The sequence below is a fragment of the Leopardus geoffroyi genome, chromosome C3 (genome assembly GCF_018350155.1).
Source record: "Leopardus geoffroyi isolate Oge1 chromosome C3, O.geoffroyi_Oge1_pat1.0, whole genome shotgun sequence".
NCBI lineage: Eukaryota > Metazoa > Chordata > Mammalia > Carnivora > Felidae > Leopardus > Leopardus geoffroyi.
Genome location: NC_059338.1, coordinates 61,793,571 through 61,809,705, shown reverse-complemented (window position 1 = coordinate 61,809,705; position 16,135 = coordinate 61,793,571).

The following is a 16,135-nucleotide window of genomic DNA, read 5'->3' as shown; positions in this document are numbered from 1 at the left end:
CAAAAGAAACCAGTTCATACCCATTTCCCAGCCAACTCCCTTTGGGTTAGGAAACCTCAGCTGCTCACAGCAGACAGGCCCATCACACAAGACTAAATCCAGGGCAGGGCTTTCCAACCTGTGCACAACTGGAATTTGGGTCAGTAATTCTCTGTTGTGGAGGCTGCCGTGGTATCATAGGAGACTAACAGCACCCCTAGCTTCTGTTTACCGAAGCCGGTAGCACTGTCCCCTCACCCCAGTAGTGACACCAAAAAATCTCCAGCCATTGTCAAATGTCCTCTGGGGGGTGAAATTGCTCCCTGCTCAAAACCACAGTTCAAGTTCACTCTAGACCAGAAGTGTGGTCTGTAGACAAGCAGGTCAGCCTGACCTAGGAGTTTATCAAAAATGCAGAAGTTCAGGGCTGTCTCCAGACCCATTGAGTCAGAACCTACAATCTGTCAAGATCCCCCAGGTGATTCACGGGCACTTTAGAGTTTGAGAAGCACGGGCCCAGACATTATGGGTAGTAACAGCCCTGAGGCTTTCTCCCCCCTCTTCCGAAAGTGCTCCACCTACACCCTCCTCTCTCAACTTTGTGAGCACACAATTTGGCACACACACTCTGGTGTCCTGGGACGAGCCGCAACTTTGTCATCTGACAAACCTAGGTTCAAAAGAAGAGTCTGCCCCTGTGTGTCTGGGGGATTATTTAATCGACGTCAGTGCCCTCATCCGAAAAATCTCTCGTTTGTGTTTCAGAACACGTAGGCCTTCTGAGCAGGTTATTGACGAAAGATCAGCACACTCTTGGTATCAAAGTTTTTTTTTTTTTTTTTTTTTTTTTAATTTTTTTTTTCAACGTTTATTTATTTTGGGGACAGAGAGAGACAGAGCATGAATGGGGGAGGGGCAGAGAGAGAGGGAGACACAGAATCGGAAACAGGCTCCAGGCTCTGAGCCATCAGCCCAGAGCCCGACGCGGGGCTCGAACTCACGGACCGCGAGATCGTGACCTGGCTGAAGTCGGACGCTTAACCGACTGCGCCACCCAGGCGCCCCGGTATCAAAGTTTTTAAATCACATATGGACGTTTCTCTCAAGTGATGAAGTCACAAAGGCGGCAAGGTTCCCACTAGCAACACCATAGCCGGAGCGGCTTCCTCTACCCTATGAACTCACTAGTTCAGAACTCAAGGGTCTCCATTGACATTTATGTCAGAGCCGACAAGTGCCACCAGGTGGCGCCAACACCACTTCATTAGGTTTAGAAATTGCCAAGCAGTTTGCTGCCAATAAAGCTAAATCCCCCCAATTTTAAAGTCACTAATGGGGTAACTCCCCATTAACTCTGAAAAGGCTAGCTCTAGCCAAAGAGGAAATCAGACATAAATGTTGGGGAAGAGTACACAGAACATTGTATGTGTCTCCTTGATGTGAATGCTAACCAGCCCACGGGAAAGAGCTGCTCAGATGTTAACGCTACAAAACATCAGGAAGGGAAGCAGGGTCCTCCGAAATCCTGGTGCTGCCATGGAAACCAGAACCATCATAAAGACACAAATGGCCCAGATGGATTCTGGGAGCAGGGTTGGAGAGTGAGGACCATGGGCCACCATGTGGGAAAGGAAGTCAAGGCAGGTGGGGGGGGGGGGGGGCGGGTAACAGTAGAGAATTAGTAGTAGCAGAAATAAAACAAGTCCCAAATGTCATTTTACCTTGATGCCTTTTATCAGAAGATACATGCTTCATGAATATTAGTCCTCCTCCAGCACCTAGTTCAGAGAGCTCAGCCACACCCAGGCATCCTAGGCACTGAGTTATGGTATTAGAATAGCTTTTCAGTTCCTAAGATTAGATTAATACCTGCAAATCAACCGTGTAGAACCTCTAAGTCAACAGGAGACCAGAATCTGAGTTGGGGATGGGTGGGGTCAGTGGGCAAGAGTTTCCTCGACTAGATTCAGCATCTGTGATACTTTGGAAGAAAGGGGTGCTCCAAATGGGGAACAAAGGATTTTCAGTCACTGAAAACGACCAGCCCCAATGATAAAACAAAATGGATACTTCTTGTGAACTTAAGTATCATGGTTCCTTCTAGTGCCACATCATTTTGGCAGCAACCTTCGATTTGGCCCTCAAAGACATTGCCTTGTCTCCTCATTCTGTGTCTTTGTCACCTCTTGCCAAATGTTTCATGTACTGGTTCATCCTTTCTTGCTTGTGCTCTGTTTTTATTATCTTTTAAGCATTTCAGGGTCATTGTTCATGTTCTTTCATGTCTGGAGTGTCCCTCCCTCTAGGGATGACATTTTCCTGCTTGTCCTTCAAGATCCAAGGCAGCTTCTTGACTTGGTTCTGTGCTCCTTCCATTTCCTCGATGAGTCTTATTTATTGGGAGTTATAATGACCCTACAACTCATAGTCAATATTCACTAAGATCTTGAAAGATACTTATTATTGTTATTATTCCCATTAAGGATGAAGAAACCCAGGTCAAGAAAAGTCAAATAAAATTCCTAAAGGCACAGAGCCAATAAGCCTACAGATCAAACTCACATTTGTATCATCCTGTGTTTCAAACATTGCACGGGAGGTACTTACACTTAAAAAAGAGGGGGTGGGGCGCCTGGGTGGCTCAGTCGGTTAAGCGTCCAACTTTGGCTCAGGTTGTGATCTCATGGTTTGTGAGTTCTGGCCCCGCATGGGGCTCTGTGCTGACAGCTCAGAGCCTGAAGCCTACTTCGGATTCTGTGTGTGTCTCTCTCTCTGCCCCTCCCCTGCTCATGCTCTGTTTCTCTCTCAAAATTAAAAAATAGGGGCGCCTGGGTGGCGCAGTCGGTTAAGCGTCCAACTTCAGCTCAGGTCACGATCTCGCGGTCCGTGAGTTCGAGCCCCGCGTCAGGCTCTGGGCTGATGGCTCAGAGCCTGGAGCCTGTTTCCGATTCTGTGTCTCCCCCTCTCTCTGCACCTCCCCCGTTCATGCTCTGTCTCTCTCTGTCCCAAAAATAAATAAACGTTAAAAAAAAATTTTTTTTAAATAAACATTAAAAATTAAAAAAAAAAAAAAAGAAATTTTGTTTATCTGAAATTGAAATTTAACTGTGTGTCCAGCATTTTTGATTTTCTAAATCAGGCAACCCCATGTGTGGCTCTAGTATGGGTTGTGGATAGCCTTGCACCTTAAGACTCTATGTTACACAGTAAATTTTGAACAAATAGAACTACACCCACCTTCTGGGTCTCAAACTTTCCATGGGGTATTCCCCACTTTGATTCACTGGAAAATGCCAACTTAATCTTTAAAACCAAAGTCAACTGGCTTCTACCACCCCAGGTATGGATGGCTATTCCCCCCGCCCTTCCTGCACACATACCTTGTGCCTACATTTATTATTGCTTTTTCTACAATGTCTCAATTATTATGATTAGTACCTTGCCTAGGAGAATCAACATAAACTAAGATTGCATGTGTGAATTAAATACATGAATGAATGAATGAATAAACCATCATGAAGATAATGAACATATTCTCAACTTCTTTGTATTTGCTTTTCAAATAGACTCCTATCCATTTGGGGATAACAGGGTGGTTGCTAAAATACAGAAACATGAGTTAAGACCCTGGAATGTCTTCCATGAAGATGTTGTAACGAAAAGACCCAGATTTTGGAGTCCATAGTATGTTCAGAGAAATGACTAACAAAACTCAGATACTTAAATCATGAAATCAGATCAAGCGAAGGGAAAAGTAATGAATAACTACAGTGTTTTTTGTGATCGTACTGAAGACTGCTCAGAAAACGTGATTTTTCACCTTGAAACCTAAAGAAATTACCCATGCCCCTTTCTTTAATCTTCAGGACTGACACATTAAAAAAAAATTTTTTTTTAAGTTTTATGTATTTTTTTGAGAGAAAGACACCGCGAGTAGGGGAGGGGCAGAGAAAGAGAGGGAGGAAGAGAGAATCCCAAATAGGCTGCACACAGCCAGCACAGAGACTGACACAGGGCTCAAACTCACAAAATGATGAGATCATGACCTGAGCTGAAACCAAGAGTCAGATGCTCAATCGACTGAGCCACCCAGGCGCCCCACCGAAATTGTTTTTTAAATTAGATTTGGAAATTCCAAGTCCCTGCTGTAAGAGAAGCCAAATCTTAGGGTGTAGTACTTTTGCACAGCTGTGAAGACATTTTCTGAGTGACCTTGTAGTGACCTATTCTGGGGGAGACTGACTTCAAGGTGCAGTGTGGAAATCTGTCTCTGGCTCCAGAGTCACTTAAATAGAAAGTTCTCATGCCACCAGCGTGGCTCAGTCGGTTAAGCATTGAGCTCTTGATTTGGCACAGGTCATGATCTCACGGTTTGTGGGTTTATGCCCCACATCAGGCTCTGTGCTGACAGTGCAGAGCCTGCTTGGAATTCTGTCTCTCTCCGTCTCTCTCTGCCCCACCTGTGCTCACTCACTCTCTCTCAAAATAAAGAAATAAACTTTTTAAAAAAATAGGAAGTTCTCTGTCTCCAGCTATAGATCTCAGGGCCCTTTTAAGTCCTGATTCAAGCTGGGACGATCATTCCTTAAATGACTTTGAGGTTAAACCTATGGCTTACTCTCAACTTCTGAAAAACTACCACTGCCCCCAAAACAGTGTGGACATCTCTCAGTCTGGGTCTCCCAGTCGTTCTCCTGAGTCACTGAGATCCCGGGATCTGCTCGGCACTCAGAGCCACAGAGAAGCCCCAACCAGCCAGAGCCGAGGGCCCCCAGAAGTGGTGAAAACCTCGAGTTGGTCCTTTGTTTCCACTGGGAAACAAGGCAGCTGGGGGACCGAATGTTCTTGAATATAATTTGGGAGCGTTTCCTGAGTCTCAGGACCGTTTTAAACACTTTCTGCCATCTTACTTGGCTCTTAGACAAACTGATTTAGTTTAACTTAGTTTCAGCCAGTTTGACATCTTTTTATACCAGCAGGTATTTGACACAGCTAAAACCTGCCCAGGGGACTGGGAGTCAAGTAATCCTCAGACCCGTTGAAATAAATAAAATTGTAGCTGGCATAATGAAACAATGAAATCCCAGGGGATTGCCTCCTACAGTTGACCTAAGAATTCCAGTCTTGGCTGATTACAGGTTCCCGTCCAGGGGAGGATGAAACTGCCTTTAGGTGAGGTATTCAGTCTTGCTTTACTGACATGCAGCCTTAGGATAGGTCCCATCATTTTGGTCCCGTGCAGAGTGTACAAGTGACTCGACTACAAGAACCAGGGAGGCGTGCACCAGACAAGCTGGCTCCCGAGAGGGCTGTGAACCAGCCTGGAGCGTCCCTCGGCTGGGACCAGTGGACTAAGTGGCAGAAGGCAGGCAAGGGACTCGGGACTCTGATCGTGCACCAGTGTCCACAAGTAACATGGGAGGCCAGTTCCGGGGAATACAGAGGATTTCTGTAAAACCTCCAGGAGTCAGGCAGAAGCTGGCCTGGGGCTGGGGTAGGGGATGCCGTTGTCCTGTCCTGCCCAGTCAGGGCGGTCTCCAGTGTCTGTGTGATGGGTGATGGGGAGCCCAGGAGGCGGGGGGTGTGGACCCCACAGTGACAGTCCTGAGCAGTACTTATTCCACTCTATACAGAAGTTTCCTTTTCTAGTTTGAGGACAATCCCAACACTTTTGCTTGTTTGTTTTCTTTTCTTTTTCTAATCGGTTTACTTTTTAAATGGAGACTGTAGTCCTTGAGGGTAGAGGACTGAGGGATATACAGAAATTTAGCCCTTACTGTGTGATCCTGAAATAAAGCAGATGAAATGAAAGTGGAAAGCAGACCGGGAACCAGAATCATGGTGTGGCATCCACACGACTCCTGAAACAGAATGCTACGGGCACCAGTGACAGCCGCAACAAAGTGTATTACAATGAGAGGCAAGGCCGACCAATCAGGACCAACACTCTTGATAAGAGTGCGGCCCTGAACAGCCGGGGTACGGAGTTTTTAAAGCCGATCACATCGTTTTATCATTATTTGGGAACAGAACAGAGAAACAGTTCCCAGATGAGTTAGAAACAGTTGCCAGATGAGTTAGAGACAGTTATCGAATGAGGTGATTATTTTAGACTTTCTGCCGCTAAGTTGCAACCAGTGGATCTCCTTGACCTTGTCTCTGATGCTCTTTTCTTCGAGCTTTTGTTTCCTTCATTGGTAAAGCCTGATTTACAAGAGTATGAAGCTTGATTTACAAGAGGAAAAGCAAGGCTGTTATCTTTTGACCTTCAGTGTCAGAACAAAGTTGTTATTTTCAAGCTAGTGGTTAGCCCTACACTACAATTTAACCCTTACAATGGCTGCTTCAAGAAAATGTTCTCATTCCCTCTTGATCAAACTAACTTGTCTGTAGTCTTTTTAGTAAAAGGACTTTTTAGTAAGCAAAATAGGGTGCCTGGCTGGCTCAGTCAGTTAAGCAAGCGTCTGGCTCTTGACTTTGGCTCAGGTCATGATCTCTCTGTGAGCTCAAGCCCCATGTTGGGCTCTCTACTGTCAGCATGGAGCCTACTTCAGATCCTCTGACTCCCACCCCCTTCCCCTCCTCCACTTGCACTCTCTGTCTCTCAGAAAAAATGAAAAAAAAAAAAAACTGTTAAAAAGAAAAGCAAACTGAAATAAAACTTGAAACCAGCATTTAATGTGAAACCGTGCAAATTCCCCTGGTGGTTGACTCCTCCCCTCAACCTCTCTCCCCCACAGACCCCCACATCTCCCACAGTGGCCTCTGTGAAGCCACTATTGAAGCCTAGGGAACGTCTTTTATTAATGTTTAGTGAAAGGAGCAAATCTTGGCTTCAATATTGGCCATGTCATGGTGAATGTGCTAAGTGATTCTGATTGATGAAGTTTGGGGGCGATAGGGGGGTTCTTGGGGTCCAGAGCCAATGGCCAAGAAAATTCTTGAAGACAATTCTTTGGTGCCAAAAGGTGAATTTTATCAAAGTATGGGGACAGGATCTATGGGCAGAAAGAAGTGCAATGTGAGTGTGGGAGGTGACTGTTTTAAGGAGTCCAGGGAGATAAAGTCAGAAGGGAGTTTCCAAAAAGACTTTCACTTGCTAAAGACTTTCACTTGGTAAAGACTTTCTGGAGGCCCAGCCGTTGTCCAGCTAAGGTTGTTTTTACCTCTAGCAAAGCATTAACAGTGACAGTAGGGAGTTCCTAGACTTTAGGCCATTGATGGGATCGCCTTTTTCTGGTAGATTGGTGGAGACTCTTATCAATTTAACCATTTGGTTTTTTTGTCCTTTCCTGGTTTTGGGGGTAGCTGGGAGTGTCCAAAGAATATCACACATGCCCCACCTGGGAGGGGGGTGCTAGCTCGTGTTTTGCCCTCAGCCTGCCTCAAGCTCCCTCATCACTGATGACCTAAGTAAAGAAAAAAAGAATTTAGAAAAAGGTACGTACGAGGTACGTACTCAGAAAGCAGTGAGTGAGGTCATTCCTGGCCTTGGCCTGTTTGGGATTTTATTCCAATTTTATTGAGATATCATTGACATAGGAGCTTGTATTCGTTTAAGGTATACAGTGTAATGATTTGATATTATGTATATATTGCAAATGGACCACAATAAGTTTAGTTGCCATCCACCACCTCACACAGTTACAACTATTTTTTCTTGTGATGAGAACTTCTAAGATCTACTCTCTCAGCAATGTGAGTATATAATACAGTATTGTTAACTGTAGTTGCCATATGTACATGATACCCCCAGAGCTTATTTATCTTGTACCTGGAAGTCTGTACCTCTTGACCCCCATCCTCCTTTGTGCTCACCCCGCAAAGTCCCTCTTGCAAACAAACAGGGTTAAGGTAGCAGATTATGTTAAGGCTTGATGTGTAACCGGCTTATTCATAAGCAATAATATGTGTTTCCGGCTTAACTGTTTGGAACTCATAAGCAATAATAATGTAACATTTTTTTTAACTTTTTAAAAGTTTTTTTTTTATTTTTTTTATTTTGAGAGAGAAAAAGTGAGAGAGAGAGAGAGAGAGAGAGAGAGAGAGCTGTCAACACAGAGACGGACACGGGGAACTCTGAGATCATGACCTGAGCTGAAATCAAGAGTTGGACACTTAACCGACTGAGCCACCCACCTACCCCAATAACGTAAAATCTTTTTTAAAAATATTTATTTATTTTGAGGGAGAGACAGAGAGCGAGCAAGGGAGGGGCAGAGGGAGGGAGACACAGAATCCGAAGCAGGCTCCAGGCTCCTGTCCGAGCTGTCAGCACAGAGCCCGACGCAGGGCTCGAACTCACGAACCTCGAGATCATGTCATGACCTGAGCCGAAGTTGGATGCTTAACGACTGAACTACCCAGGTGCCCCTTAAGTCTTAATGTTAAAAAGGAACAGGTTTGAAATGGAGTCACTTTTGGTAAGGGACTAAGTACCTAACCTAATTGTAGTTTCAGCCTCCCCAGTCAACAATAGTGAAGTCGTCTGCATAAGAATTCCTGTTCTTCCCCCTGAGGGAAAGTGACCTTGCCTGAAATAATCCTTTTCTTCTGCTAATAACTTCCTTGCCCCACCTTCCTTCCTATAAAAACCTTTCCTTTTGTACCACTCCTCAGAGCTCCCCCTCTATTTGCCTGATGGGTTTTTGCCTAATTCATGAATCATGTAAAGCCAATTAGATCTTCAAATTTACTCAGCTAAATTTTTGTTAACAAACAAATAGGGAACATTTACGGACAGCAATGAGCAATTGTGCTAACCTGTTTTCTATGAAAGGTTTCGTTTAAGCCTCTCAAAATTCTTACAAAGTAAGCACAACTCATTTTAGCCTTGAGGACACTGAGAGGCAGCAGGATAAAGAAAGACCACCTGGCAGGTAAGAGAAAAGCTGGGGGTTGAACTCTGTCCAGCCAGATGGGAGCCTGGTCTTCATTACAAGCAGCGACCCGCTCGTCACCTGCGGGGGTCTTCAATCCCAGGCACACTGAACACCTTGGCCTTCCCCCAAACAGACACAGCCCCTCCTGCCCACTGCCTTGTTCCCAGCTGACCCTCTGAGTTGCCCCTGTGGTGGTCGGGACTCCCTGCCTCATGTAGAGGCCACTTTTAGGCAACAGGCTTGAGCAGTGGAAAAAATGAGCAGGGCACAAGGGCCCCCAGCAACCACCCAGCTGTTGCAAACAGACTTCCTAAGCGACCCACCTCAAAATAGCCAAAGGCCCTAACTGACCAGTTACAACCAGGCACCGTGTAGAGAGCAAAATGGAGTCTCTCATGTCAAGAGAAAAGCCCGTGTCAGAGACGCAAGCACTTAAAGGTGCTGCAGCTACAAGATACGGAGGGACCAGCATCAGCTCACACCCCAGAAGCAGGGGAAGTCTGCAGGGGCCCAAGATGAGTTAAACCCCTTTAAAAAGGGGAGGGTTTTTGCAGCAAACTGTCAGACTCGCCAGACGTGACCTCTCTATGTCTGACCACTTAAAAAAAGCAGCTGCCGCTGAGGGCTCTGCCTGACTGATCTGTGAACAGAACCGAGATACTTCCCTGCTTGAACATAATAAGCAGTGAGTGCTGGGGGCTGACCTGGACCCGACCTCCTGCCAACTGTGCTCCCGCCCACGGCCTTCCTGTTTGGTTCACTAACTCCCTACACCTTCCCATATCCTGTTGGCTGTGTGGCTTGTCCTATGTTCCGTCCCATGTGCCGTGTAAGAAGCCATGCTTAATCACATGGTGAAATGTCACTGAGTTTGGCATCCTGAACCTGCTTCATAATTCTGGTGCACTTTGCTTGAAGACTGAATGAAGCTGCGTGGAAAGACACAACTTGTGTGTGCCCTTTCACAGCGTGCTCATGATACACGGTTCCTAAGATTACCAAACAAGGGAAAATTCCATATGTTCCCATACAGCCTCACTGCACCCTGTAACTATAGCCCCTCACCACTCCCTCCTTGCAGATCGTCTCTGCTTTGCTGTCCTGCCCGCTGCACCCTTGAGGTGTATTCAATAAACTTCTATCTCTTTTGCTCTGCCTTAGGTGAATTCTTTCACTGCCTGCATCAGTGCCCCCCTTCATGAGGATGCCCCCACCCCAACCTCAGCCATCCTGGATGGCAGACCCACCCAGTCCTCCTGAGTCCACGCCTCTGTGGGAGGTTGGCGGTATTTGGGAAGCTGCATGCCCATAGTTAAGGTGTCTTGTTCTTGGATTCACAAATTTCCAAAAGCCTAACATTAGTCCAAAATTTAGTGTGTTAAAAATTTTTCTTTACCTATGTTTCTCCCACTAGACCATGCTTTCTTTATGGGCAAGAGCATTATTTTATATCCCTAGAACCTAATACAACCTGGCTTTAAGGAGATGTGACTCCCCCATTTTTAAAACAGACCATGATCCTTAGTTACATATGCTGGACAAACCCCAGCTTCCACGAAGTGTTATACAAGCTCCTCAAAGATCTAATCACCTATCTAGACTCATTTCTCGAGACTCTGCTTTTTTTTTTTTTTTTTTTAATGTTTATTTTGGAGAGAGATCGTGAGTGGGGGAGGGACAGACAGAGAGGGAGCCAGAAGATCCGAAGGAGGCTCTGTGCTGACAACAGACAGCCCAGTTGCAGGGCTTGAACTCACAAACCACAAGATCATGACTTGAGCTGAAGTGGGATGCTTGACTGGCGAGCCACCCAGGTGCCCCAGGACTCTGCTTCTTATACCAGAAGCTACAGACAGATTTGATTGATGTTTTGTAGACCTTCCTCAGACCCTCCTCAGGTGACGCCAGTGAATGCAGCTTCTGAATGTGGCTTGCTCTGTCAGCTGAGTGTGGCCGAGTCCTAGCCCAACGTAAGCTTAACCTTCAGACTTCTGACCTCAGGATTCCTATCCTCATTAATCTTCTTCCAAGGACACTTTGAATTAGCCCAAGACCATCAAACTCCTTGCCTAGATTTGCCCTACAGAGGCATAGATAAACACCAGCTGGGCATATCTGGCAAAATTTCCAACAGTGGAAGCAGAATTTTGGGGTGTGAAAATCAGATTTATTTATTTGGATCTGGGACTGGTTGGGCCTTTGGGAACTTTTCTAAATCCCAGTGCGATTTTTAGCATCTTTTAGAGACAAACTCATTTAACTGCGTGGCACAGAAATGGATTCTACGCGGCAAAGTCTGGGATCACCACCTCCCCTCTGTAACTAGCCTGTGTGGGGTGCAGCTGACAGCTGTCACACTTCGCCAAACATTGCTGATTTCAAAACAGTTTAGCCTAGAGCAGGGTCAACAAACTTTTCTCCAAAGGGCCACATAGTAAATATGTTCCGCTTTATGGTCTCTGCCACAGTTCTGCCGTCATAGCTCAAAAGCAGCCAGAGGCAATATGTGAATGTCAATGAATGGGTGTGGCTGTGTTCCAATAAAACTTTATTCATGGACACTGAAATGTGGATGTAAAATAATTTTTCAAAAACTAAAATAATTTTTCACATGTCTTGAAAATGTCATTCTTCCTTGGATTTTACCCCCCAAGTGTTTGAAAATGTAAAAGCCAGTTTTAGCTGGCAAGTTCTACAAAAACAGGTGGTGGGCTGGATTGAGCCCACAGGCCACAGTTTGCTGAGCCTGACCTGGGTTCGTGGCTCTGCCACAGCATTAATCAACCTCCCTTGAAGGACTTTTTAAACAAGACTGGAAGGCCTCACCTATGTTTCTGATTCAGAAGATCTAGAGAGGAGCCTGAAATTTTCTAACAGGTTCCCAGGTGATCTGTTGCTGGCAACAGTGTCTGGAAACCACACACTTTGAAACCCCTGGCCCAAAACTCTAGAATGGCCACTGTCTCATTTATTCAAGAACCTGAGAGTTTCAGCCCTGCTGGCAGTCAGTCACTGCTATGTAATAACTTATAGGCATCACCTGCATCCTGAACCAGCAGTGACTGTGGTCCAGAACATTGGTCAACCATCCATCAGAGATGCCTTGGGGCAAGAGGGAAGCAAGACAAAAGGAATTCACATCCAGGCCAGGCAGCAGGCAAAGAACACAGTAAAATGCCAATTCTGGGACAGCCTGAGGCCCCAGAAGGGCCAGAGAAGGGACCCCCTAAACGTGGTGTGGGCTTGAGTCTTGGGTGTTGACTTCCAGGAGCCCCAGCCCCAACAGGAAGGAAGGGGTTTTGGAGGGTGTAGGGCTGGGGCTGAACTCCCTTTGATGTTTGTGGAAATGTTCTCCACCAGTGACAGGAGAAACCAGGGCTGTGAAACAAAAATCCAAGGGGTTTCGGGAGTTATTGTTTTTCAGTTGTGTTTGATGTATGTTTTACTTTGTGGTTGTTTTCTGTCACCAAAGTGCTTTCACAGTGGTTTAGGATCCAGGGAGCTAAGTGTCTGAATCTCAGGGCAGCCCCACAGGTTGTGTGACCTGTCCCTCCCTCTGTGATCTAGATTCCCATTACTACTGCAAGGGGAGAAAAACTTTTCGTTTACTCTTTTTTGTTCAGTTCCTGAGGGCCTGCAAATTAAGCTAACGAAAGATGGACCATTCATATCTATGTGCAGGAGAGTTCACATAAAAGAAGATGTGGTTAGATTTGAGGTTTTATCTACCAAAGAGAAGGGTTTGGGCCTCTGGGAATGATAAATTAGCAAAGTGACTAGGAAATATAGGGGGAAACTAGTGGAAGACAGGGGTTATTTCAGTAAGGTTTATTCATGACAATCCTCTCATCTCTAGTGGTAAGAGTTGTTCTTCTCCTCCTGGTACAGAGGACAACTTTACAAAGGGAAAGCTATGCCCTGCTTTTAGGCAGATAAGGGGGAGGGCAGAGAATTGTTCCTGCATCTCTTGATTCTCAGTTGCCTTCAGCTCCATGTAACCTTTATACCAGAGTGGCATATTTGGGCTGGCACATCCAGATCCCCTTAACCACCATCCAGCCTGCTGGAATGAGGATACTTTCCCCTACTCGCTCTGTGACTTTACTAAAGTTACTTAAAATTCTCTGAGCCTCAGAGAACTCATCTGCAAAAATGCAGATAAAAACAGCAGCTACCTCACAATCTTAATGGAGATTTAATGAGCTAATGTGTATAATGAGCTTGAAATAATGCTGGACAAAGATTAAACACTAGCTAAGCATTAGCTACTACTCTCAGGAAGTTGGCTTGCTGAGCGTCCGTGCACTTGACTGCCTCATGGAGCTGTTACCATTGAGGCTTTATTTTCTGTTAAATTTTAGAAATTGTGCCTTCTCCCTTCAAAAAGCCTGGCAGTGAGACTCCGTGGAAAGGACTTCGGACTCTGACAATAGCTTGAAGGATCTTTAAAAGGTGCGAGTCCAGTCAGGCTCCTTCTCCAGCTGACATCCTCCGGGGTTCCCATTGCTCTGACATACAAGCTCAGCCCCTGGCTTTGGCTACAATGCCTGGCATGGCCCGTGGTGGGTAGCAGAATATGCTGCTGCAGAATAGCCACTTAGGCATATGGATGGTTTTGAGCCGCAGGCACTTGAAAAACAGCAAATGCATGGAAAGGCTTTCTCTGAACTCCCCTCATCTGCCTAAGGACTGATGCTCCAAAAGGGATCAACTCCCTGGGAGTTTCATCATCCTGGGAGGATTGAGTCCTCTAATCACAGCAGAGGACGCTAGAAGCTCTTACCACACCCAGAAAAGGTTAGTCACAGACTATCAGACCTGGCATCAATCCTTCTGAGGGAGCAGTCACCATCCCTAACAATCATTCACTCTCCCCGAAAAAACCTACACCCTTCTCCCCTTTCTCTATTAAGACTGCATTTAAGTCTGAATTCTAAGCTATCTCAGGGAATTACTCATTTTTCCGTAGGTAGCTCCCATGTGTACATAACATATGTTGGAGGGGCAAAAGTTTTCCTTCTTCCCTTCTAGGATCTTCCACTGGTCTAGTAATTAAATTGACATAAGACAGATTAACAGGAGAAAAACAAATTTAATTTTAGTACATACATACAGGAGCCCCATAAAAATAGGGGACTCAAAGAAGTGACCAGGGTAGGAAGCCTTCAAATCTTTTAGAAAAAGAAACAATTAATTTGTGAGGGCTTGGCAAGGCAAAACGGTTTGGGCTTGGAGTAGAAAAATTGGTGAAATATTAACATGTTTTTTTTATATGGCCTTGGCTCTGAATTCCTCATCCCTGGTGATAAGTATGCCTTCTACTCTCCTGGAGCAGGGAGGCTATGTTTCCCATGGGAGATTTGTCTCCTGCTACCAGGGGGACAAGGCAGGGTCAGAGTATCTTTTTTTGCATTGGCTGATTCTCAAGTACCTTTAAATTAATATGCCAGGATGAAGGCTTTACTTTCTGTTAGATTTTAGAAATTGCACCTTCTCCCTTCAAAAGGCCTGGCAGTAAGACTCAGTGGAAAGGACTTCTAATTCTGACAATAGTTTGAAGGATCTCTAAAAGGTGCAAGTCTAGGATGGCATATTTGGGATGACATATTCTCAGCCCCTACGATGTTACTAAACTTCTTGTTCTTTTCTTTTGAATCTGTCTTTTATTACAGGGATCTCAGTCAAGAACTCAGAATAGTGGAGGAAAGGGGCGCCTGGGTGGCTCAGTCGGTTAAGCGTCCGACTTCAGCTCAGGTCACGATCTCACGGTCCGTGAGTTCGAGCCCCGCGTCGGGCTCTGGGCTGATGGCTCAGAGCCTGGAGCCTGCTTCCGATTCTGTGTCTCCCTCTCTCTCTGCCCCTCCCCTGTTCATGCTCTATCTCTCTCTGTCTCAAAAATAAATAAACGTTAAAAAAAAATTAAAAAAAAAAAAAAAAAAAAAGAATAGTGGAGGAAAATTCATTCCCCCTTCCCCCACATCTGTCTCCATCCACTTTTCCAGGCTGGTGGTATATCGTTCCCTTCTTTGCTCATTACATGTGTCTCATTCTTCCTAGTCTCTCCTCTTTCCCTGCCCCAGCCACTCTGGGCATCCTGTACCTTCTCTTTCTAGCCTTTGTCACCACTGGGGGTCAATTCCCATTTGTGAGTTGTGTGTTTCATGTCTGTCTCCCTCACCAGATTAAATTTAACCAGTGCACATGCTCGATATTCATCAACTCTGAATATCCAACATCTGACACAGTTCCTAGCACCCCGAAGACATGGGAAATATGTGTAGAATAAATAAAAGAATATCAGTGGCCAAGGAAGTCATCAGAAAATGTCCCACGGTACAGAACTTGTGGGAACTGCTTGGTTGGTGAGAAGGCATTGGCAAGCTACATTTACTAACAGTTGTTATGGTTCACTGAACGCCTATTATCCACTCAATGAGCATTGATTGAGCTCTGGACTTGGCGCTGGGCATAGCAATGGACACAACAGTCAGAAAGCCCTGCCCTCATAAAGCACCAGGCACAGAGGCTCTAATTATTTTGTTGTAACTTTGTATTTTGATAGATTTCAAATGTATATCTAAATTACAACAATTACACAATAACCTTTAACAAGATTAGCCAATTGATCTCATTTTAGCCATTTTGAGAGACATTATTTTTTTAATGTTAAACTTTATTAAGTAAAGTTAAATACATTTCGGTAAAGGAGAATTTGGGCGTTTAAACAAGTTTGCAGTATTTAGTGCCACAGCCATTTGCTGTGGAATGTCTTATTCATTTTTGTCCCAAAACATGATTCACTGAGCTAACCGTGTTGCCCATAAAATGGGTGCCTGCCCACTCAGCATGGTGCCCAAGGAATGAGTTAATGATAGTGAAGTGTGTTTTAATAACCTCTGATGAAAGACACCGTGCAAAAGTAAAATATACTTATTCCCCTTTCCCTCTCTTACAGCTAACAGCTGTGACTGATTTTATTTTTGTTACCAGGATTAGCTTACATTTTCCCTTGCCTGGTTTCCATTTCCCTCATGGTGGGACCTTGCCCTCATCTCCTGTGTCCCCCCTGCTGCCGACGGTCACATGCACACCCTCAGCTGCCTGTACAATTGCATCATTTGTGAGCTCCTGTTGTCATGGCAGCGTGAGAGCTTCGGAGGTTGTGTTTGCCTTTATGAGGATTTTTTGTGCATGCCTCATGTCAGCAGGGAGGCATTCTCGGCTGATTGACAATTCAGGCGCCCTTCGGTTAATATTCAAGTCAAATGAAACTC